We start from the raw sequence: 25435 nt of genomic DNA on the forward strand, positions 1-25435 counted from the left end.
TTGTTCATTTTGAGGCTTTCTAACCCTGCAGGAGGTTTTCATAAATATACTACAATAAGCCCTGATCTTAAAAAACACAAAAGTATTTTTTGACTCTAGGGAACAGTGGGTATTTTCAGAATTGCTCATCCTCCCTTTAGACCACGTTAGGCCCCTTATGCTTTGGAGAGGCTTCTGGAACTGTTGTCTTTCTAACTTTTATTGGATTCAATTAGATTAGAACAGTTTCTGGGCTGTGTAGTATAGGTACTCTGTCCCTTTACTCTTTTAACTCAAGCAGAAAGGATAAGTATTTAAAGAACATTAAGCTAATCTGCCCCCACTTTCATGCCAACTTGTCTGGGAGAATAGTTTAAATATATCAGAGTTGGTTCTATGGGTATGGTCATTTATTTTATTCTACTTGGGTCTGGGTTCAGGTTCCAGTTCAGGCTCAAGACTGAATGCTTCAGTGCCTTTGTAGCCATATTCCCATATTTCTAATACTCTTTTACACCATTCTGTGTTTACAAGTATCATGTAATAAGGGCACTTCTCAAGTTCTCTACTTCTCAAAATGTATGATACCAATTTACACACTTACTCTAATGGAAGATAGCGTAAAGGGGAGCCATAAAATGAGTTTCCAAGTACCGCTATTTGACCTCTGCTCTCTGGCCGGTATCTGCACCCCTTCACACACAGCATTGCCATGCGCTTCACAAAACCATATGGCCTACAGGATGGGACATTCACCTGGCATAAATTTACTCTCATGAGCACGGGCCCCTCCACATTTTTCTTTTCCCAAGCTTTCTGTGATATTCTGCAACCACAAGAAGCTTGGTGTTATTTTGAGCCTTAATATGTTCTCATGTTGTAAAAAATCGACAGTAGATTAATAATCAAATGTACTTTTTGATTCTCTAGATCACCTATAGTTTTCCCAGCTTTCTTTGCCTTGGATCTGGCTAAAACTCCCTTCCCCTGATCTACCACCAAAAACAAACACATTTTGTATCTTACTTGCAAGTCTGCAGAGCCATGGTCACAGCTACCAACTGCTGTATTAAGTCCTCTCTAGTAGTCAGTATTCTTTGGTGATACGTGACAGAAAGTCAATGCAAACTACTTCAAGTTCAAAATGAGATTTATTGGTTCACGTATCCAGGAAGAGCAAGGGTGAAACTAAGGTTGAGTGGAACCAGGAAATTCAATGTCTTCAGGATTCTTTCTATATCAGTCTTTTACAATTTTCTTTCTAGGATAACTTCATTGCATTCCTGGGAGCAGGCATCTCTGCATGAGGGACATGTTGATGGTAGTTCTGGATTTGACGTGAATACTTTCACGAAGATGACACCCTCCACACTAGCTGTAATTAGTCAAATCTTAGAGAATAACTCAGGTGTTCTTGTGTGAGTCATGTTATCTCTTGACTTTGGGAAGTGGATTTTTTTTAACAAGTTAAGAAATGGAGGCAATGTTAGTCAAACTACACATGTGCGCGCACACACACACACACACACACAAAGTGCGTATGGAAGAAAAAACAATCTCTGGCTCCATATGTGCAGAAACCGCTGCAGAACTGGAGATTCCATATACTTAGCTTATCTTCTTTAGCTTGGCTTCTCTTCTTTCACCTTTTACTTTCTGTAATACAAGTAGTGTAAAGTCTGTCTTTGTTCTGGTAACTGGTGTTTTTAATAAAGTGTACTTTTTAGGAGTATGCTCTTAGTATTGATTCTTCTTTAAACTACTCTTCTCCTTTATTATATCTTCTGTTACAGGGTCTTACATTTCAATTTTTAAGGGAATTAATTTTCTCCTATACGTTTATTAGTGATTATGGCGAGCACAAAGATCTATTTTATCCTGACACTCCTACACGAAGAGCTGCCGCTAAGGGCTGTCAGACTGCACCTGGCACAATTGGAAGAAAGGAAATTCACCTAGACTATGAGTTCACCAAGTTCCCCTTGTTCAAGTATCCTGAAACATTTGTCCATTGTTACTAAAAACTTGTTTGTTTTGAGAATACAGTTTAACTCCAAATGTTGGATATCTAAACTTTCTCTAGAACATTCTCAACTTTTGATGCTTCGTAATAGCCAAACTATGTTAAAAGAGTTCCTCATTTACCACCCAATATTGGGTTTCTTAATCGTACATTATGCCCAAGTTTAGGATTCTCGCAGCCAATGTCTTTTATCACATCTGTAACAGCCATAAAATTTGCAGAAATTAACATTAGAAGTATCAAGGATTAAAAATATATTCTCGAGCCTTCCTTATATTCTTATGTAATCGAAGATCAACAAATGCCATAAGAAAATCCTGCTAAGACTGTTTTCACATTCTCTATGTCTGAGCATTGAATAAAGGCCAGAGATTTAATCTTACGTCATGCCCTCAGTTAGTTTGTTGTTTGTTTATTTTTATTAGCAGCCTCACAACCTTTCATTGGCACTCTAAAAGCAATAAATAACTCAAGGAACACATCTGTTCCAGATTACCAGTTCTCTCTGTTACTGTAATTGTTCTACTTAGCAGTTAGTTTAGCTTCTAGTAACTAGTATGAAGTTGTGCACTATATAATTATTCACAAAGGTTCTAGATTAGGACTTCAAACATAGCCTATTTATATAAAGGCTTATGATCTCAAAATTATATATTTCCTTACTATTTATTTTAAGGAAACAGTCTCTTCAAAAAAATATCAACACACTTTTTTGAGTTTTTCAGTTGTTAATTTGCTGTATAACAAACTACCACCTATGTAGTGGCTTAAAACAACACATCTCTATTTTCTCACGGTTTTGTGGGTTAGACATCCAGGCACTGGTTTCTCTGCTCAGCAGCTCACAAGGCTTAAATCAAGACGTTGCCCTGCCCAGGGCTGTGTTCTCATCAAGATTAGCTTCTTCTTTGAAGCTCAGATTGTTGTGGTAGTATTCATGGTCTATATTTATAGAACTGAGGTCCTCATTCCCTTGCTGGCTACCATCAGGGGCCTCTGTGAGCTCATAGAGGCCATCAGTATTTCTTGCCTTCTATCTTTAAGCGAGCAGTAGACAATCTGCTTTGCATCAAATATCATTAAGGCTTTGAAGAATCGTTTTCACCAGGAAGAGGCTTCTCTCTTTTAAGGGCTGACCTGATCCAATCAAGCCCAATGAGGATAATCTCCCTATCTTAAAATCAAATGATTTGAGGCTTTAGTTATATTTGCAAACTGCCTTCACTGCAGCACCCAGATGAACATTTGATGATTAACTGGACAAGATGTGTGATACATTAGATGCTGGGAATCCTGAGAACTATTATAGAATCCTGCCTACCACAACAGAGTATAGTTTCATTTATTCTGTCACTAATTGCCTTCAGGAAAAAGTGAGATCGTGCTGTTACTCTCAGTGAAATATACTATTATTTGAAGATAATGAATCTGGAGTAAAAATTAGTATGATTTACAGTACACACACATACACACAACTATAAATCAATAGTCATATGAGTGAGTTCCTGAGAAATACCACCATCAAAAATCAAAAGGGAGATGGGAGAAGTGGGGAGCAAGATGGCAGAAATTAAGCCTACACTCTTTATGCCCCCTAAGGAACTGCAAATTTTAACAACTATCCGCATACAGAAAAGTACTGCCACAAGAACCACAAGACAGGTGGGTAATCACAGTACATGATTTTAACTTCATATTGCCGAAAGAGGCATTGAGGAGGGCAGGAGAAACAGGCTTGGATCCTTGATGCCACCCCACCCACATCCCCCAGCACCAGCTGGGCAGTACAGAGAGTCTGTGTACCAGGGGATAGAGAATGCAAGGACTGGGGGACTTTACATTAAACTCAGTGTTGCTCTGTTATAGTGGGGAGAAAATCCTTGTTGTACTCAGCACGTGCCCACAGACAGAGGGGCCATTTGGACCAGTCCAAGCCAAAGGGGAATTGCTCATTACAGCAGTTGGAACTTGAGTTTCTCAGCAAGACTTGCCACCATGGGCCAAAGTGCTCTGGTGTCCTAGGAAAACTTTAAATGAAGTTTAGGACAGAAGGACTGCAATTCCTAGGCAACTCCTCGTGCTGGGCTGGGCTCAGAGCCAGAGGACTGGAGTAGCATGTGATCTAGGGAAACAACAGCCAAGGGGGTTAAGGGAGTGCTTGCGTTACCCCTCCCCCAACCCTAGGCAGTGTAGTTCACAGCAACCAAAATGACTTTTTCATTCTGCCTAATGGGAGGAGAGCAAAGAATAAAGAGGACTTTGTCTTGTACCTTGGATACCGTCTCAGCCACAGTATAATAGGGCACTGAGCAGAGTCATGAGGCCCCCTTTCCAGGTCTTAGCTCCTGGACAATGTTTTTAGACACACTGTTTGCCAGAAGGGAACCTGCTGCCATGAAGGAGAGAACCCAGCCCTGGCAGCATTAAGTATTTGCTTACTAAAGAGCCCTTGGGCCATGCATAACCAACAGTGATACCCAGGTCCTACATCAAGGGCGTTGGCTGAGCCTCTGGGACTTGTTAGCTTCAGGTGAGACTCGGCAGATTATCAGATATAGTGGTTATGGGGTAAAACTCCTTCTGCTTGAGAAAAACAGAAGGAAAAGCAAAGGGGACTTTGTTTGGAACTTAGGTACCAGCCTGACCATAGGTGGGCAGAGCATCAAGCCAGGTCTTGGGGGTCCTTGATTCCAGGACTTGATTCTCGGATGGCATTTTTGGACCTGTCCTGGGCCAGAGGGGAGCCTGCTACCCTGAAGAGCAAGTCCCAGGCCAGGGGGGTTTCACCACAAACTGACTTAAGAGAGCTTGGGCTTTAAGTGAACATCAAAGGTGGCCTGGCAGAAAATGCCTGTGGGTCGATGATGAGCGAGGCCATGAAGAGAGGCTCCTCTGCCTGTGGAATGGGGAGGGAAGAGCAGGAAGGACTCTGCATTGTGGTTTGAGTGCCAGCTTAGCCTCAATAGAATAGAACATCAGGCAAATTTTTTAGGTTTTTGACTCAAATCCTGGCTCCCAAATAGCATCCCTGGACCCACCAGGGCCTTCAGAACTTATTGTTCTGAAGGGAGGGATCTAGGTAGATTTACCACCTGCTGATCGTAGAGCCCTAGGACCTCGAGTGAGCATAGGAGGTAGCCAGGTAGTGGTTATAGCAGACCTTGAGTGAGACACAGTGTTGTGCTGCCTTCAGGTCTGAGCCAGCACAGTCCTGGTGGTGGTGAACACAAGGGTGCTTGTGACACCCCAGGTCCAGTTCCAGGTGGCTCAGCACACACACACACACACACACACACACACACACACACACACACACACAGAGACAGAGAGAGAGAAAGAAAGAGACAGAGAGAGAGAGAGAAAGAGAGAGTGTGTGTATGTGTGTGTGTGTGTGTGAGAGAGAGAGAGAGAGAGAGAGAGACTCCATTTGTTTGGGAGAAAGTAAGGGAAAAGAACAAGACTCACTATCTGGTAATCGAGAGAATTCTTCAAGATCTTATCCATGATCAAGCTGGCACCTCTCCAAGTCTATAAAAATCACAACATCCCAGCACTTTGGGAGGCCGAGGCAGGCGGATAATGAGGTCAGGATATCAAGACCATCCTGGCTAACACGGTGAAACCCCGTCTCTACAAAAAATACAAAAAATTAGCTGGGTGTGGTGGCAGGCACCTGTAGTCCCAGCTACTCAGGAGGCTGAGGCAGGAGAATGGCGTGAACCCAGGAGGTGTAGCTTGCAGTGAGCCGAGATCGCGCCACTGCACTCCAGCCTGGGAGACAGAGCGAGACTCCGTCTCAAAACAAAACAAAACTAAACTAAACAAACAAACAAACAAAATATTGGGCTTGGGACCCATGTTCCTTCAAATACCTGAAAAGTCTTTGCAGGCAGGAAGAGAACAAATAAGCCCAGACTGTGAAGGCCACAGTAAATACCTAACTCTTAAATATGCAGATACCAATGAACACCTGCAAACATCAAGATCTCCAGGAGAGCATGACTTCTGCAAAAGAACTGAATAAGGCACCAGGGACCAATTCTGGAGAAGCAGAGATATGTGATCTTTCAGGCAGAGAATTCAAAATAGTTGTTTTGAGGAAATGCAAAGAAATTCAAAATAACACAGATAAAGCATTCAGAATCTATCAGGTAAATCTAAAAAATAGATTGAAGTAATTAAAAAGAATTAAGCAGAAATTCTAGAGCTGAAAAATGTTATTGATATAACGAAGAATGCATGAGACTCTCTCAACAGCAGAATTGATCAAGCAGAGGAAAAAATTAGTGAGCTCGAACAGACGCTATTTGAAAATACACAGTCAGAGGCGACAAAAAAAAGAAGCAGCAGCAGCATGCCTACAAAATCTAGAAAATAGCCTCAAAAGGGAATATCTAAGTTATTGGCCTTAAAGAGGAGGTAGAGAAAGAGAGGTAGAGCAACCTAGAGAAAGATACACATTCAAGTATAAGAAGGTTATAGAACACCACACAGATTTAACCCGAAGAAGACTATCTCGAGGCATCTAATAAAAAAATTCTCAAAAGTCAAGGATCCTAAAAGCAACAAGAAAAAACAAACAAATAACACACAATGGAACTCCAATACACCTGGCAACAAACTTTTCAATGGGAAACTTACAGGCCAGGAGAAGTGTCATGACATATTAAAATGCTGAAGAAAAAAAAATTCACTTTTGAATAGTATATCTGGCAAAAATATGCTTCAAGCATGAAGAATATTTCATGCTTGAAGGATATTTTCCTTTAGACTTTCACAGACAAACAAAAGTTGAGGAATTTCATCAACACCAGATCTGTCCTACAAGGAACGCTAAAAGGAGCCATTCAATCTGAAAAAAAAAATAAGGATATTAATGACCAATAAGAAATCATCTGAAGGCACAAAACATACTGGTAACAGTAAGTACACAGAAAAACATAGAATATTATAAGATAGAATATCATATTATAAGACTGTAATTGTGGTGTGTAAACCACTCTTATCTGATGTAGAAAGACTAAATAATGAACCAATCAAAAATATAAGTACAACTTTTTAAGACATAGTAAGACATAGGAGAAATAATTAAAAGTTTAAAAACAAGAGAATGAAGTTAAAGTGTAGAGTTTTTATTAGTTTTACTTCTGTGTGTTTGTTTGTTTGTGTATGCAATCAGTGTTGTCACTGGTTTAAAATAATGAGCTATAAGATAGTATGTGCAAGTCTTATAGAAATATCACAGAATAGGGTATTGAGCCATATGAAAGAACGAGATCCTGCCATTTGCGACAACATAAATGGAACTGAAAGGCAATATGCTAAGTGAACAGGTCATTATGTTAAGATGATAGACAGTAGAAATATAGTTACCAGAGGCTGGGGAAGGTAGTTGCGGGGTTGTTGGGGTGGTGGGGTTAGAGAAAGGGTACCAAAAATAGAAAAAAAGAATAATACTTAGTATTTAATAGCACAGCAAGATGACTATAGTGAAAATAATTCAATTGTACATTTTAAAATTATTGAAGGAGCACAGTTGGATTATTTTTTACACAAAGGATAAATGCTTGAGGGGGTGGATACCTCATTTTCCATAATGTGATTATTATGCTTTGCATGTCTGTGTCAAAATATCTCGTGCCAATTAAATATGTACAACTACTTTATATCCACAAAAATTAAAAATTAAGAAAAATTAAAAGGTATAAGTTGAAACCTATCAAAAGTTTTATTTTTCTTTCTCAAATATAAAACAAAGCTGTAATTACAGCATGCAGACAACAATTTATTATCTATTGTTTTTGTTTGAGTCCTATCACAGTGAATTATGTCAAGAGTTTAAAAAATAAAGTCATTATCCAAAATTTATTTTAAAAAATAGAAAATTCCCCATTTTCCTTTCATTGACATAGTACCTTTATACCTTTTCAATGGAATATTTTGGCATTTTCTCAAAATAACATCTTTCATTGTTACTTTTTTACTTTTTGAATTTTGACATTATATATGCATTGACTTGCAACTTTGGAAGATAATAGGTGTCTGTTTTTTGCTGTCCACCAGATACAAAGTTAATTTATCTGTCCTTTTATCCTTCCAATACGGTAATATTATAAATACGATTAGATATTTTGCATTTATTATTATAGTTTGGTAAATATTACATACAGATAAGCATGTAATTACTGTGACTCAATTTTCTACTTTTTAAAAAAGCATTAGATATTGTCATGTTATGTGTGTTTGATTCTCTCTCTTTTACTCTGTCTCATTTTTTAACTGTTTTCAATATGCACATTTTACCAATGGAACCTGCAGCAACCTTTCATTTTCAACTTATTATTTCCAGGCACTTGATGCATTTGAGAACTTTCCTGATCTAGGAGGAATGTCCCATGAAGATTTCTGTCATGCTCCATTCTAGGTAGCTGTCTCCTACACCTGCTATTCAAGCCTCATTGTGTATCTCCCTTCTTCATTGTTACAACTCTCAATCTCTTTCTCTGTCATGTTTTCCATTTTTCTTTACATCTCCTTATTTTCCCTTATGCTTCTTTTTCCTGAGGTGCTTCTTCACTTTAGTGATGCACAGCTGCCAACAGTTTCCTGAAAAGGAGTATGCAATAAGTATGTTTTGAGAGCTTTTATGTGTAAAATATCTTCATTTTACCTTAATATTTAATTAACAATTTGTTTTATAAGAATATTCTGGGGATAGTTCAGGGAAAGAAAAGCATGCCTGGCCAGTGTTTTAGTGTCAGAGAGGAGGTTTACTTGTTCCTGTGGTAACAGGAAGTGATTTGGGCCCAAGGGGTTCCACCATCCACAGCGTTAAAGTCCTTGGGGAGCATGTCTAGTGCTTCTGGGGCTGGAGTGTTGAAGTACTCTTTGTTGATCTTCACTCAATTGTCATCTCAATCTTTTAGTTCTTGCTTTAAAAAATTTAGAATATTATTATTTGCCACATATGGTTGTGATTATTATAAAATAAGATTGCATATGGCAAAAACATGGCATAGTTAGAGATTGAAGGGTATGTTGATTGAGAATTGGGGCTGGGGTGGAAGAATTTCTGGGTTTGAATCATGACTACATCATTTGTTTTGTTGTATGAAGCTTAGCAAGTTATTTTTGCCTCTCTATACCTCAAATTCACCTGTAAAATGTGGATAATAATAGTACCTTCTTCATAAAATCATTGCAAGATTTACACATGAAGTAGAATTATATATATTTAACTCAGTGCTGGTCACACAGTAAAAGAACAACCGATATTACATATGACTATTATTTATAAAAGCATTCTAGCCAGAGCTTGGTACACTCAAAAACATACATTTATTTTTTTATTCTCAATTGTCACAATTCTATTTGCAAGTATTATAATAATTCATAACCATAACCTAGCTAGATAATATTCAAGATTAATTGAAACACTATTGCGAACAACCTTGTTGGTATTTTATGTGGAGTAAAAGTAAATAAACAGATTGTTTTAAATGTTTGAACTAAATATGCACAATAAAATGAAAGCTATGTTAGATATATATTTCAAGCAAACTATAGAATTTCATGACTAGCATCACAGAAAATCTATGAAACTGGTTTTTAACTACCATCACTATATAGTTCTTTCTCAAGGAAATTGAAGACTGACAACCTTGTTTCCATCTGGAAACATCTAACATCTGTGATTGTAAACATCAAAACACAGCTGTTGCAATTCTGAGTAAGCACTCCAATTTATTTATTTTTGACTTTAAAAAAATCTTCAGTTTTCATCAAACATCACAGTTGTTAAGCCATGTTCTTACAGCAGGAGGAAAAACAATTAAGAGAAATCACTATATCAAACATCTAAGAACAATACTCTTTTTGTATTTCATTTAGAGGGAATCGAATCTTACTTTGGTTTAAGAAAAGCATTGGGGGGTTCCTTTTTTATAAAAAATCCCAGAATTTAAAGCTGCAAGGATTTTAGAGATCATTGTGTACATTGATCAGATATTTTTTAAAAACACAACAACGTTCAAAAGGGAAAATTGGGCTACTCAAGCTCACACAGGCAGGTGGTCTCAAGGCAGGGAATAGAAGAGTCTTATTCTAGTGTTTGGCATTGGAGCTTCACATTAATTTTAATAAGAAAATGTCTTGCTAAATAAACAAGTGTATCTTGGTGTAATATAAAATTTTAATTATACATGATTCTAATTATAATTATTTTAATTATACGTGATTCTAAAAATGATTCCATTTAAAGAATACCATATTAAAATTGATTTTAAATATTATACGTACAAGTTGTTCTGTAAATAATGCCAAAAAGTTGAATCACTTTACCAATTCTTAATTATAGTTCTAATTCAGTTTCAGATAGACTAGCTCCTTTAACTGTACCCTCCTCTTCTGTAGCCAGGAAGACCTGGAAAAAAAAAAAAAGTTCTGCAGCTTTAGTCCTTAAAGGATGCTCATCAGGTTTTATTCTCTACTGGCCCGCACGCTCCTTGAAGGTGCACGGTTTCAGCTCTCTTTTGTATTGCTTCTGCATTTAAGCACAGACTCTTTCAACTGACGCATTGCTTGGTCTTTCAGTCTTCTTTCCTTCATGGTAGTAGACAGGATCATCCCGGGCTCCAGGCTCAGCAGTCTGAAGCCAGGTCCATATCCTAAGGCTCTCCTTCCAGACCCCTGGCTACCACCCATCTGGAAGGTTAAGATGTCAGGGATTCCTTTAATCTGAAGAAAGAGGGATGTTTTAATTGGACCTATCTTTATGACCTGGCTAAAAGGGCAACACCAATTCAGTAACACCAGGTTCTGATCACCGTTATCACTGATTCTGATTTGCAAGATCTGTGCACACATGACAGGTGGTAGTTTAAACTTCAGCGGTAACCTTTGAGAAGCCAAGTTTAAAGCCAGAAAATTCTCTCCTGTGGTACATGAGTGCCTCCAAGTGGCAGAAAATTAAGGTGCATTGGGTGTAACTGAAAGCTAAACACCATACCCAGTTGGACCCAAGCACACTAGCACCTTGGTAGTGGTTATTTCTGCCAGAGAGTCACAGGTAATTTAATGATACCTTTTGGATATGGCCAACCTTCGATTTTTAACTCTAAGCTTTCTTTAGAATAGGAAAAGAAGATAATATGATTTATACAACTAGCTTCAATCTTCATCTATACGATTTGGAAAATAATGATTCCTAACTCATAAGAATATTGTGAGAATTAAATGAATTAAAATGCTTATACAAGTGTCTAGCATATGTAATATGATATTGGTAATATGTAGCAACTATTGGTAGTATATGTTGTATATACTAAATAGTATATATTTTATATATTTCATGTATGAATATATATTACATACAATGAATAATATATGCTATGCAATATTCATAATGTGGAATATAATATTGAACATATAAAATATAATATTATTATTATGTGATGCCTAATTTTTTTGCAGGGGATTGGGCTACAAAATGTTCTGACTTTTTTTTGAGAGTTGTCCAAGAGAACTATCCATCAGCAAGGATGAATTCAGTGGCTCAACAAGTTCTGGAGATTTTAACATGGAAATCAAGTGGAATTATTGCAAATTTTCCATACAATCAAAAGCCCAAAATGGAAGCCTAGTAATAGAAAATGGGACAAGAAACAGCGCTCTTCCCACTTATCAATAGTCTAATAGACTAAAAGAAAAAACTTTCTGAAATCTTTGAGAGACATGTATGCATTCCCTCCTTCCCAACCACCGTAGCCAAGAATAGAAAAGAACATTTGGTGCTAACTGCCTTTGTCTATTACCTAGTAACAGCAGCAGAGCAGTTGGATGCTGGAATGAGCTGTCATGCCATTAGTTAACTCAAAGTTGGCACTAACACATGGATGCCCAGTTTGCGAATGTTCAACTCACCCTTTCAGGAGATACACTAGTTCTTACATTATAAAGGATTTTAGTTCTCAAGACTAAGAACAGTATTACCCCTGACATAATAAAGCTACTATTTTGTGACCCAAAAAATTAATATTCTGATTTTCAGAAACTAGTCGAATGGGACTCAGTTGACTTAATCGGCCATTCTTTCTGCCCAATCTCATCTGAAATTTTTTTGTTTATTTTTATAGATTAAGGGTAATAAGTGTAGTTTTGTTGCATGGATATATGTAATGGTGAAATCTGGGCCTTTGGTGCACCCATCATCCAAACAGTATACACTGTATCCAAGCAGTAATTTTTTTTTAATCAGTTCCTACCCTCCCAGCTTCCCACCACTTGGAGTTTCCAATGTCTATTATTCCTCCTTTATGTCCATTTGTACCCATTGTTTAGCTCCCCATTATAAGGGAGATCATGCATTATTTGACTTTTGGTTTCTGAGTAATTTCCGTTAGGATAATGTCCTCCAGTTTTCATACATGTTGCTGCAAAGGAAGTGATTTCAGTCTTCTTTTTTAATGGCTGAGCAGTATTAAGGATTACTAAGTAGTAGTAGTAGGGATTTTTTTTAAAACTTGTCGAGTTGTTTCATTTTCTTGTAGATTCTGGATATTAGCCCTTTGTTGGATGCATCGTTTGTAAATATTTTCTCCCATTCTGTAGATTGTTTATTCTGATGATTGTTTCTTTTTCTGTGTAGACTATTTTCACTTAAATCCCATTTGTCTAATTTTTTTTTTACTGTGTTTGCCTTTGAGGACATATTCACAAATTACTTGCCTAGGCCAATGTCCAGAATAAACTTTTCTATATTTTCAGGTCTTATATTTATGTCATTTATCAAATATAGAAATATTTTGGAGGAGTCTTTAGGGTTTTCTAGGTCTAAGATGATGTCATCTGTGATCAGAGACAATTGACTTCCACTTTTCCTATTTGGCTGTCTTTTATTTTTTTCTCTTGCCTGGTTGCTCTGGTTAGGTCTTCATATACTATGTTGTATAGAAGTGAGGGTTGGGCATCCTTGTCTTGCTCTAGGTTTTTTTGGCGGGGGAGAGGGGGACGGAGTCTCGCTCTGTCTCCCAGGCTGGAGTGCAATGGCCGGATCTCAGCTCACTGCAAGCTCCGCCTCCCGGGTTCACGCCATTCTCCTGCCTCAGCCTCCCGAGTAGCTGGGACTACAGGCGCCTGCCACCTCGCTTGGCTAGTTTTTTGTATTTTTTAGTAGAGACGGGGTTTCACTGTGTTAGCTGGAATGGTCTCGATCTCCTGACCTCGTGATCCGCCCGTCTCGGCCTCCCAAGTCTTGCTCTAGGTTTAAGGAGAATGCTTTCAAGTTTTCCCTGTTCAGTATAATGTTGGCTGTTGGTTTGTTGTCTATGCATTTTATTATTTTGCGTGTGTTCCTTGGATGTCTAGTTTGTTGAAGGTGTTTGTCATGAAAGTATGAGGAATTTTATCAAATACTTTTTCTGTATCTATAGAGGTGATCATAGGTTTTTGTTTATAATTCTGTGTGACACTAATGATACATTAAGTTTGTAGGTTCTTTGGAGAAGAGAAACATGGGGATATGATTATCTAATTCTCTAGATTTTCCAATATTCTGTAACATCCTAGAACTTACCTTGTGGAGCGCTCCAATTTAACTTTCCCTTCTAAAATCCTAATAGATTAAAAATCATTGCATTATGATTATTATTATTATCATTATTATTAGGTGGAATCTTACTCTGTCGCCCAGGCTAGAGTGCAGTGGCATGATCTCAAGTGGGTTCAAACGATTCTCCTGCATCAGTCAGCCTCCCATGTAGCTGGGGTTACAGGCACCTGCCACCACACCCGGCTGATTTTTGTATTTTTAGTAGAGATGGTGTTTCACCATCTTGGCCAGGCTGGTCTCGAACTCCTGACTTCATGATCCACCCGCCTCAGCCTCCCAAAGTGCTGAGATTACCGGTGTGAGCCACCACTCCTGGCCACATTATTTTCATTTTTAATTGCTTGGTATTAAAATCCATTCAATTAAATTGACCTATGTGGATAGTTTAATTTTAATACATAACGCTGATGTTAAAAAGAAGATTTATGTCCTGAAGGGCATTTCAAGATTACTTCTAAAGTGTTTACTCGAAGAGAATGAAACAGTTGTGTAAGAGAATAATACAAAGAAAATTATAAAGCCTACTCCTTGCTTTAATTGTATATTTTACTTGAAAAAGTATGTTTGCTTTATTGAAAAATAAGTTACTTTCATTAATTTAATATCAAATATTGAATAATATTATTGGTCTTTCTCCTACCAAAAATAACTTAATAATAAAAAAATAGAAAATGAAAGAGGAAGTTGCTCTTGTCAATTAAAGTTGTGTGCTTTACAGAAACTTTACTTTGGAAATCACTAGAATAAAGACTCTGACCTTTAATTTAATATTCATTGTGGTAGTTTAATAAATATATACTGTGGTCTCCCATTTTATCCATGAAAGATCAGTGAGGTGTGAAATTGAAACAGGTGTCAGATATTCAAGAACACTCCATGATAAAGTTTTTAAAGAAGAGAATTAAATAATACGTATTTCATGGTTACGCTCTACCATAAAAATTACAGAGCCTTTAAAGCTCACAACTATGTAAAAGACATATTATTGTCTCAAATTTTCAATGAGGGAAACAAAACCCCAGGAAATGTTCTTATTTGTTCAAGGTTCTGAGGGAAATTCAAGCTCTATTTTGGACCCCAATCGTGTGTCAGTTGCCAAAGTCTGTCCACTATATTATTCTACTTCATATTAAGAAGATATCTGCTTTTCTAAGATAGCACCACAAGGGAGAATAAGGAGAACAGTTTTGAAGAAAATAGAACTATGTTGGTAGGGAGTGCTTTGGTTGGTGGCATAATGGGAAAAATTTGATAGTGATAGAGATCAGTTTTCAGATTTCAATATTTTTTTTTGTATGCTATTTTAATAGAAGTACTAAAAAAAAATTGGTCCGACCTTGAAATTAAACTTTTGAATTTATCACTATTCAAATAAATGCCTCTTGGCCGGGTGCGGGGGCTCATGCCTGTTATCCCAGCACTTTGGGAGGCCGAGGCGGGTGGATCACGAGGTCAGGAGATTGAGACCATCCTGGCAACACAGTGAAACCCCGTCTCTACTAAAAATACAAAAAATTAGCCAGGCGTGTTGACAGGCGCCTGGAGTCCCAGTTACTCGGGAGGCTGAGGTAGGAGAAAGACGTGAATCTGGGAGGAGAAGCTTGTAGTGAGCGGAGATCGCGCCACTGCGCTCCAGCCTGGGTGACAGAGTGAGACCCTGTTTCAAAAAAATAAAAATAAAATAATAATAATAACAAAAAAAGCCCCTTAGCTTTATAACTAAGAATAGATACTTGAGACAGTGTGCTCTGGTTTAAATTCTAGTTCTTCCAGGTACTAGCTGCATAATTTCAGGCAAGTCACTTTATAATATCTGGTGATTATGTAAGACACTAGTTTTTATTTCTTTTTTTAAAAATTATACTTTAAGTTCTAGGATACATATGCACAACGTGCAGGTTTGTTACATATGTTTTTTTTTATTTTTAAAGAAATTAAAAATCTATGTCTGCTACATGGTAAAAACCATATGTATCTCATCTCTGTAAGTGTTACATTTTTATATTTTAATACTGGAAGATAACATCACTTTGGATCTTGGTGGTAGGAGTTTAATATGATCATGGTACTACAAAATAGGGGATTTGTTTTTAGCCTTAGCTTCCAGGAAGAAAAGGCTAATCTGAAAAATACTGACAACAAAAGAGAGAACACAAGAGCATAGATCACACAGTACATCAGAGACCACAGATTTAGAACAAATAATATATGCATTATTTGTTCTAGAGAACAACAAATAAATAAATTTTAGAATATATATACCAGTATTAAGAGAAATTTACAAAGCATCACCTATTTGGAGAGACGTAGTCGGGTAAGGAATATCTGAAAATAAACTTTTAATCATTTCCTGGTGAGAAGTCAGAGAATTCAGAAATTTCACAGGAAAGCAAAATTCTACACAGATGGATGTGGGAAAATATAAGGAACAAGGAATAGATGTCTGGCAGAATTGGAATAATGAGAAAGTTTGTATCATCTACATAAGGATATTTCTGGGCTTTATACTGCTGGTAAAATGCTACTTGTAAAAAATAATTTAAAAGGTGGCTGAAGTTGCAATCAAAACTGTACAATTTAATATAGGTAGATTTATTTTTTATGCTTAAATTTTGGCCAGGCGTGGCGGCTCACACCTGTAATCCCAGCACTCTGGGAGGCCGACGTGGATGGATCACCTGAGGTCAGGAGTTTCAGACCAGCCTGGCCAACACGACGAAAACCTGTCTCTACTAAAAGTACAAAAATTACCTGGTAGTGGTTGCACCCGTCTGTAGTCCCAGCTACTCAGGAGGCTGAGGCAGGAGAATCACTTGAATCTGGGAAGCAGAGGTTGCAATGAGCTGAGATCCCGCCACTGCACTCCAGCCTGGGTGACTCCATCCCCGCTCCCCCACTCCACCAAAAAGAAAAAAATGTACAATGAAGTGTTCAATCACATCAATAACTGGGGAAGGTCTGAGATTTTCTGTGATTTGCAAGCTAAAGTGTGAAACTGACACAGTTCCATAGATGCATATGAAACACTTGGATCAGAGATGAAAGAATGAATAATTTTCAGAAAAAGCAGTAGTCAGAGTATCGGCACATATGCAATTGTAGCTCTGCCCTTAAATTCTTTAGGGTGATGTGAGGAGCCATAATGAAGGCAGAACACACAATGAGTTGTGGAATACCTAAGGAACACACAACAAGAGATCGATAGTTTTTTGTTTGTTGTTTGTTTTTAGCAAGCCGCAAAGATTTTACCAATTAGCAAATTAGTCAGTATACTTTCTCTTGGAAAGTGGGAAGCTATATAGTAGTCACACTGCAGTTTTCTTAACCTACCAGTTGCCTATGTGACTAGCCATAGAAAGTGCCCAGTATTAGAAGACAGGTAAGCCTTGCTGTCTGGCACAGTTAGCAAGAAGGTGCAGGAGTGCTGAGGACTCATGATGGAATGCCTTTTCAAATAAATGGTCTTCAGTAATGACTTTTACAACTTTTTTGAAATAATGAGTTTAAGACCTCATGAATAACTGCTATAGCTATGCACCAGGCTTGGTACAACCTACCACAGTTATGACTCTTGTTCACAGCAGAGATAAGAGACAGAAACTGCCTCCTCCAAGAATTTGTCTCAACAGAGACTTATTTTTCCTTCAATGAGCTACATATTACACAGAGAAAAGTCTTAAGCATTAGCACAATTCAATACCCAAATGGATTATGTAAAATCAAAGAGTGACTCATCATGTTTCAACAATTTATCTTGTCCTTATTTGACTCCATATGTTCTATGCTTGAGTCACAGGCTGGGTCCGTATTTATTTTCCATGAACAGAAATTTTCCTCTATACATTATTTAGGAACTATTAATTTTCAGGAAGAAAAGGAACTTGACCATCTCTCATTGTTTTCCTCCTTTTCATTTTTTTATGATTTCTTAAAAACGCACATTGCAAACTTTCACTATCCATCCTTATTGCATCCCTTATATAATTGAAACTTCTACTACTTAATCAAATTTGAAATCACATCTGAGGGTGTAACATGTGGCATCCATCTATGATTCAAATAGCATGAGCATTATTTATGTCAAAACAATATATTCAGCAAGAATTCCTCACCCTGGTCATGAAAATGTTTATTTTGTTTAAAGATTATAAATGCACAGGTTCATACTTCAATTAATACCTATGTTGCTATAGAATAATTTTATAGCTAAAAAATATAATTTATAAATAAAATAAATTTTTATTCCCATGAAGACACAAGTGAGTATTTTGTGAATTGTGACTCCAAGGATGTGGGAAATACAAATTTTGATTAAATTAAGTAAATGATGCCATGTTGGTCATTATCACTTCCATTGAAAAATGCTAAAATAATAAATAATATATTAACTGAAAATATTTTTAGTGTGAGCTCTGGTTAAATTTCTATTAATGAAAATGTACAATATTAAGTCAGTAACAACAAGTATTATTGAAGACCTACTATCACACAGGTAGATACATGAGAGATGGGACAAAGCAAAATACATGTGCTATATTACTATATTCCTTTCATAGTATTACTGAACTATTAATGATTATCAATAATTTCTAATAACAACTTTAGAATAATCAAATACTAAATGTTTTACATAATATTAACTTTTACTTTGTTATATCAATAATTATAGCATTTAAAATCTGTGTGTTATATTGCTTTTTTCTTCACTTCTTAGATACCCCACATTCCCCATCAAAAAGAGTTATTGGCTTAGGAATATACTAAGAATGAAAGCTTGTGAAATAGAGGTGTTTTTCAGTTACTGAAGAGAACTATTCAAAAATGAAGACAAAACACAGTCATTGTCCAGAAATCACAGGAAAAGTTAAAGAATTTTGCTGGGTGTTCTCACTCTCTTTCATTTGGTTGACTCACTTTCTTAATCTCAGGATAACAAATTTTTATATCATGTTTCTTTACTATACCTATTTGTATTAGACTGTCTTCAGGGTACTAATAAAGACATGCCCAAGACTGGGTCATGTATAAAGGAAAGAGGTTTAGTGGACTCGTAGTTCTACATGGCTGAGGAGGCCTCACAATTATGGAGGAAGATGAAGGAAGAGCAAAGGGATGTCTTACATGGTGGCAAGAAAGAGCGTGTGTGCAGGGGAACGCCCATTTATAAAACCATGAGATCTCATGAGACTTATTCACTGCCATGAGAACAGTACAGGGGAAACATCACCCATGATTCAATTATCTCCACCTGGCCCTGCCCTTGACACAGGATTGTTACAATCAAAATGAGATTTAGGTGGGGACACCCAAACCATACAACTAATATAATGTGAAATAAGTGTTGTTTAATACTATTTTGACTTATAAACTGATATATATTAACATAACCTATATATGTTACTATGAATTATTTTGTGAGCATTATATTTTAGTTACAGATTTATCTGAAACTAATATTAATATTTATATAACTAATATAATATATATTATATAATATATATAACTAATAATATAATAATATATAATATATAATATATAATAATATAATAATAATATATATAACTAATTATTAAATGAAATATTGCATGTTAATATTAAGAGTAATTATTTTATTTTTATTATTCATATATTTAAAATTATATTACAATAAAATATTAACTTTTAATATTTCATTATACTAATAAAAAAACTTATTTGAAAGGCCGCTAGCCTTGGTTATTTAATGTACCCAACATTTTTGGAGACAATTATAGTATTCATATAGTACTTTTAAAAATTTAACATTTTAATAATAGTGCATTGATTAATGTTCTTGGTATATTTAGCAAATTTGAAAATTAAAGAAGAAGTATAGAGTAGTACATCATGTTTATGTAAAGAATTATTTATTAATTTGTATTAGGAGAATAGTTCTTTTACTATAAATGCAATAATTTCTAAAGTGATATATTCAGTTATTCTTGAAATCAACAAAGTTATTGCTGTGTAAAATGGAGAAAACAATCATATCTTTTGGGAATTTAAAGACATTGACATAATATATTGGGATTATTTATTTTATTTTATGTAAATAAGCATCTAATATTTTCAAAACAAAAGTTACAATGTAAAGAATTGGGGCACACAACAATGTTAGCTTTAATAAATGTTGTAACACGACTCTACACACATACTATGACTCTTTGGTGTTGTCTTAATATGCCACTAGATTGCAAATAATACACATTGTTACTTTCTCTGACAGACAATATAAAGAAAAAATTAAAAAAGGTAAGTTTGAAAATATAAATGCACACTTTTAGAATGGAATTAAAACGTATATGCTAATAAAACAATGGAAACAGATGTCACTGAGAACATTTGCATTCACTACTTAAAATACCATCGCTATTTCTATTTTTGAATTTCATTATTGAATCCACAAATAACATGCCTTTGAAAACATAGTTTTTATTAAATACTTAAATAATTTTATCTCTGCAAAGACATCAAAGAATCGTGGTTTCCCCTTTATATAGTAATGTTTCAGATTTCTCATTATGAGTGTTCCTATTTTTCTCTCATGTGGTAATCAATAAAATTGCACAAAGATAATGTTCTTATATCTCAGAAAAACAAAAACAAAATGCACTGTATTTGTTTGCCAACCTGGGGAATGAAGCCATTTTGGGGACATTCTTGGGTTCTTTCTATTTACCACGTCTTCCCAATTTTAATGTTAAAAATTATATTAAATACTAGATATGTTGTATTAGTCAGGTTTCTCTAGAGGGGCAGAAAAACTAATAGGCTAGATTTATATATGAACGGGAGTTTATTAATTCACATTATCACAAGGTGAAGTCCCACAATAGGCCATCTGCAAGCTGCGGAGCAAGGAAGCCAGTCTGAGTCCCAAAACCTCAAATGCAGGGAAACCAACAGTGTAGTCTGCAGTGTTTAGCCAAAGGCCCGAGCACTCCTGTCAAACCACTGATGTCAATCCAAGAGTCAAAAGCTGAAGGACTTGGAGCCTGACTTTTGAGGGCAGGAAGCATGCAGCATAGGAGAGAGATGAAGGCTGGAAGACTCAGCAAGTCTGCTCATTCCACTTTTCTTCTGCCTGCTATATTTTAGCTGTGCTGGCAGCTGATTAGATGGTGCCCACCCAGATTGAGTGTGGTTCTGCCTTTCCCAGTCCATCGACATAAACGTTAATCTCCTTTGACCACACCCTCATAGACACACCCAGTAACAATACTTTGCATCCTTCAATCCAATCATGATGACACTTAGTATTAACCATCATATACTTTTGAACAGAATTTTATAATTTTAATGATTTAAAAGGTGTTTATCTCAAAACCATCATTTCAGTATTGACTTCATACCTGCAGCTCTCACTCTTTCGGAAATTCTTTGTTCAGGAGCACTTTCCACTATCACCCCAATGAAACAATAACTCTATGCCAATATATCCTCTCTTGATCTTTATTACAAGACTACTTCTGCATTTCAAAGTACCAAGATTTCTTCCACTTAAAAGGTAAGATGCCTAAAATAGCAATTTATCCATTTCTGGCTCTGAATTCCCTGTTTTTCCTTAAATCACATTCACTTTGTATTCACAGCCATGCTTTCTCCTTATTCATGACTGAGACACAGAATAAGGGTCCTTTCTATTATTTTTCCCCACATTATTCACTCAAGGTGTGTGTGCAGCAAGAGACGTGCCAAGTAAAGTTTATGTTGTACCAACAAGATGCTCTTAAAATATACTAGTTCTGTAGAAAAATCCTGATCTTGGAGTCAAGTAGAAACTCTGCAACTGGGAGTTTGTCTCCGGCTGTATTTTTCCTCAGACTTCATTTATCTTACCATGTTCTATCTCCTTCTCCGTGTCCCTCTGTTTTTTCAATCCCTCCCCTTTCCTAGTTCTTGGTCAGCTCTGCACTTCCATAAACAAATGTTAACTGTTTATGCATGATTGTGCAGCTAATTTTTATTTCACTCTGTTCTTAAAGACTTTGTTGCAGTCTCACCACCCTTAATAGTCAATTAGGAACTCCACAACTGGGAAAAAGTCTTGGGCCATATTTTTCTTCAGGTTCTAGTTCTCTGTCATGCTCTCTTTATCGTATCTTTGCATCAGTCTACTAAAATATGCTTTGACATTGCATATAGTTTTATATGTAAAACTGTGTGCAAAGTATTTATATATATTATTTTTATGCTTGTGGGAGTGTGTGTATGTGTGTATAGATCTGACAGAAGCAAGTGAGTGACCAATATATGCTGGAAATAGCTTGAGCAAAATTTATTTCCATTTATATCCATAAAATATCATACTTATTTTAATTTTTAACTAAATAAAATAATTATAATTACTTTTAAAGTGATATTTTTCCCATTGCACATTGGAGAATTATAATTCAATACATTTATGGGGTGCAAAGTGATGCTATTATATATATACACACACACACAGAGTCACAAAAAAATGTGGGATGATTGAATCAAACTAATTAACAATTCATGCCCTCAAAAACTTATCTTTTACTCCTCCTGTCTAACTGAAACATTGTATCCTTTGACCAACATCTTCCCATTCCCCCACTCCCAGCCTCTGGCTCTCTGGCTCCCACCATCAAGCTCTCTGTAAAGCTCTACTTTTATTTTATTGGTATATAAATTGAATCAGAATCTTCTAGTGACATCATAACTCTTCCAAAAACAGTGTTCCGTAATTCTTAACTGGAAGTAAGGAGGAATATGAGTAGACAGTTCAGAGGAGAGCTGGTCAAGAAAATGGGAGAAGCTGCTCAGAATCACTACTCAATAGGCAAATAAAAATGAAGAAAATATACAACATAATTGTAGAGTCTTCAGAGTGGCAACAATTAGGAAAGATAAAAGATAATAATTTAACTTGATTTTCTGGCATCTATTGTAAGGAAGAAGACACTTCCATATACATTGGTAGAACTTAACAAGCTCTAGCCTTTTCAGAAACAAATATGCTAACATGCATTAATAATAATTTAACTTGATTTTCTGGCATCTATTGTAAGGAAGAAGACACTTCCATATACATTGGTAGAACTTAGCAAGCTCTAGCCTTTTCAGAAACAAATCTGCTAACATGTATTAAATATTTAATAATATTAATTTATTATTACACTTGAGTTGTATTATTAATGACATTATATATTACATATGTTATATGCAATACATATGTATGTATATTTGTATACAATCTCCTGTGATCCAGAAATCCCACATCAGGATCATACCCAAGAGAGAAAAGAATCCTGATGTGCAGGAATGCACGTAGAAGGAGGTTTACTGAAGTATTATTTACAGCTTCTAAAAACTGCAGTCTTCCTCTCCCAGTATCGAGCATGAGAGTCCAGTAATAGAAATTCTTGAGATTATCTTCTCTCTTTTTAAAGTTCAAGAAATGAAGTTGAGATATTAAAGTCACACAGCTGATAATTTGCTCAGTCATTTGGAATAGAAATCCATTGACGCACAGTTTCATTTTTACTGACAAGGAATTCATGTACTGACATAAAAATTCTCTTTTCAAAATTAATCTCCAAAGGTCGATGAGACATGTACACGACGGAGTCTTCTCAGCATGATTCCTAAAGGAGAGGGGAGGATACCTAGTGGGGAGTGGTGCTTTCTCGATGTGAGTAAAACTACTTTCCATGTTTCTCTGTTAATAAGCACAGAAACCAGCTTTCAGAAGATGACAGAATAAGAACTTTTGACAATAAGCATTATCTTATAAAATACTATGATCTTAATTAGGAACAGGATAGCATAGTAAAACATAAAAAGAATACATTTATAAATCATTATAAACCTTATTGACCAGGGATAATTTCAAATAAAATTAGTTGAAAAATACTGTTAATTTATGTGTGTGATTGTTTTATGTATTTATTTTATTTTAACTTATTTATTTATTTTTTGAGACAGAGTCTTATTCTGTCACCCAGCCTGGAGTGCAGTGGCGCGATCTCAGCTCACTGCAACTCCACCTCCCGAGTTCACGCCATTCTCCTGCCTCAGCCTTCCCAGTGGCTGAGACTACAGGCGCCCACCACCACATGCCCAGCTAATTTTTTGTATTTTTAGTAGAGACGGGGTTTCACTGTGTTAGCCAGGATGGTCTCGACCTGCTGACCTCGTGATCTGACCACCTCAGTCTCCCAAAGTGCTGGGATTACAGGCGTGAGTCACCGGGCCCGGCCGATTGTTTTATTCTTAAAAATGGGCCCATGTGGTCTCCACCATGGTTTTTTTTTTTTTTTTTTTAATTTATTTATTATTATTATACTTTAAGTTGTAGGGTACATGTGCATAACGTGCAGGTTTGTTACATATGTATACTTGTGCCATGTTGCTGTGCTGCACCCATCAACTCGTCATTTACATCAGGTATAACTCCCAATGCAATCCCTCCCCCCTCCCCCCTCCCCATGATAGGCCCCAGTGTGTGATGTTCCCCTTCCCGAGTCCAAGTGATCTCATTGTTCAGTTCCCACCTATGAGTGAGAACATGTGGTGTTTGGTTTTCTGTTCTTGTGATAGTTTGCTAAGAATGATGGTTTCCAGCTGCATCCATGTCCCTACAAAGGACACAAACTCATCCTTTTTGATGGCTGCATAGTATTCCATGGTGTATATGTGCCACATTTTCTTAATCCAATCTGTCACTGATGGACATTTGGGTTGATTCCAAGTCTTTGCTATTGTGAATAGTGCTGCAATAAACATACGTGTGCATGTGTCTTTATAGCAGCATAATTTATAATCCTTTGGGTATATACCCAGTAATGGGATGGCTGGGTCATATGGTACATCAAGTTCTAGATCCTTGAGGAATCGCCATACTGTTTTCCATAATGGTTGAACTAGTTTACAATCCCACCAACAGTGTAAAAGTGTTCCTATTTCTCCACATCCTCTCCAGCACCTGTTGTTTCCTGACTTTTTAATGATCGCCATTCTAACTGGTGTGAGATGGTATCTCATTGTGGTTTTGATTTGCATTTCTCTGATAGCCAGTGATGATGAGCATTTTTTCATGTGTCTGTTGGCTGTATGAATGTCTTCTTTTGAGAAATGTCTGTTCATATCCTTTGCCCACTTTTTAATAGGGTTGTTTGTTTTTTTCCTGTAAATTTGTTTGAGTTCTTTGTAGACCATGGTTTTTAATAAATTGTAAACATTTTGGCATGCCATTGTTTTTAAAACATTTTCTATTAACAGTTACATAGTAGCTATTTAAATAGCTGAAGCTTATTCATTAAATAATTTATCCATATTTGGAAATTAGATTTCCAGTTGAAGCAATTCCAAGGAATACAGGGCCTATATTCACAACTTCCTCAGTGTATATCAATAAAAATAGACTTTAAGATGATAATTTTTTTGCTTGTCTTTGTTTAGATTTTGTTAGTTTAACTTCTGCTTATCAAATTATCTAAGCTTTATGGGTAAATTTACTTTTCCACCAACCTTATAAGTATATGTTTAGCTTTCATATATACAAATCTTGCTTATTCCTATGTAAAAATGTTCAGCAATTTAATAAATAAACTATGATAAATCATTATTTTATTTTTGTATGTGTTGAGTTTGAATATTTTAAAATTGGTTACCTGATCTTTATTTCTTGCAATTTGGATTTTAGCAACTATATAAGCCTTTTACAACATTATTCCTTTCTTAAAGTTTAGCATTCATGTTTTATTTTCTTTTCTTAGCACTGGAAGAAATAGTTTCCCCAGTATGTAATTATCAACCTATTGTCTCTATTTTTTAAGGAATTA

The sequence above is a fragment of the Macaca mulatta genome, chromosome 17 (assembly GCF_049350105.2).
Source record: "Macaca mulatta isolate MMU2019108-1 chromosome 17, T2T-MMU8v2.0, whole genome shotgun sequence".
NCBI classification, from domain to species: domain Eukaryota; kingdom Metazoa; phylum Chordata; class Mammalia; order Primates; family Cercopithecidae; genus Macaca; species Macaca mulatta.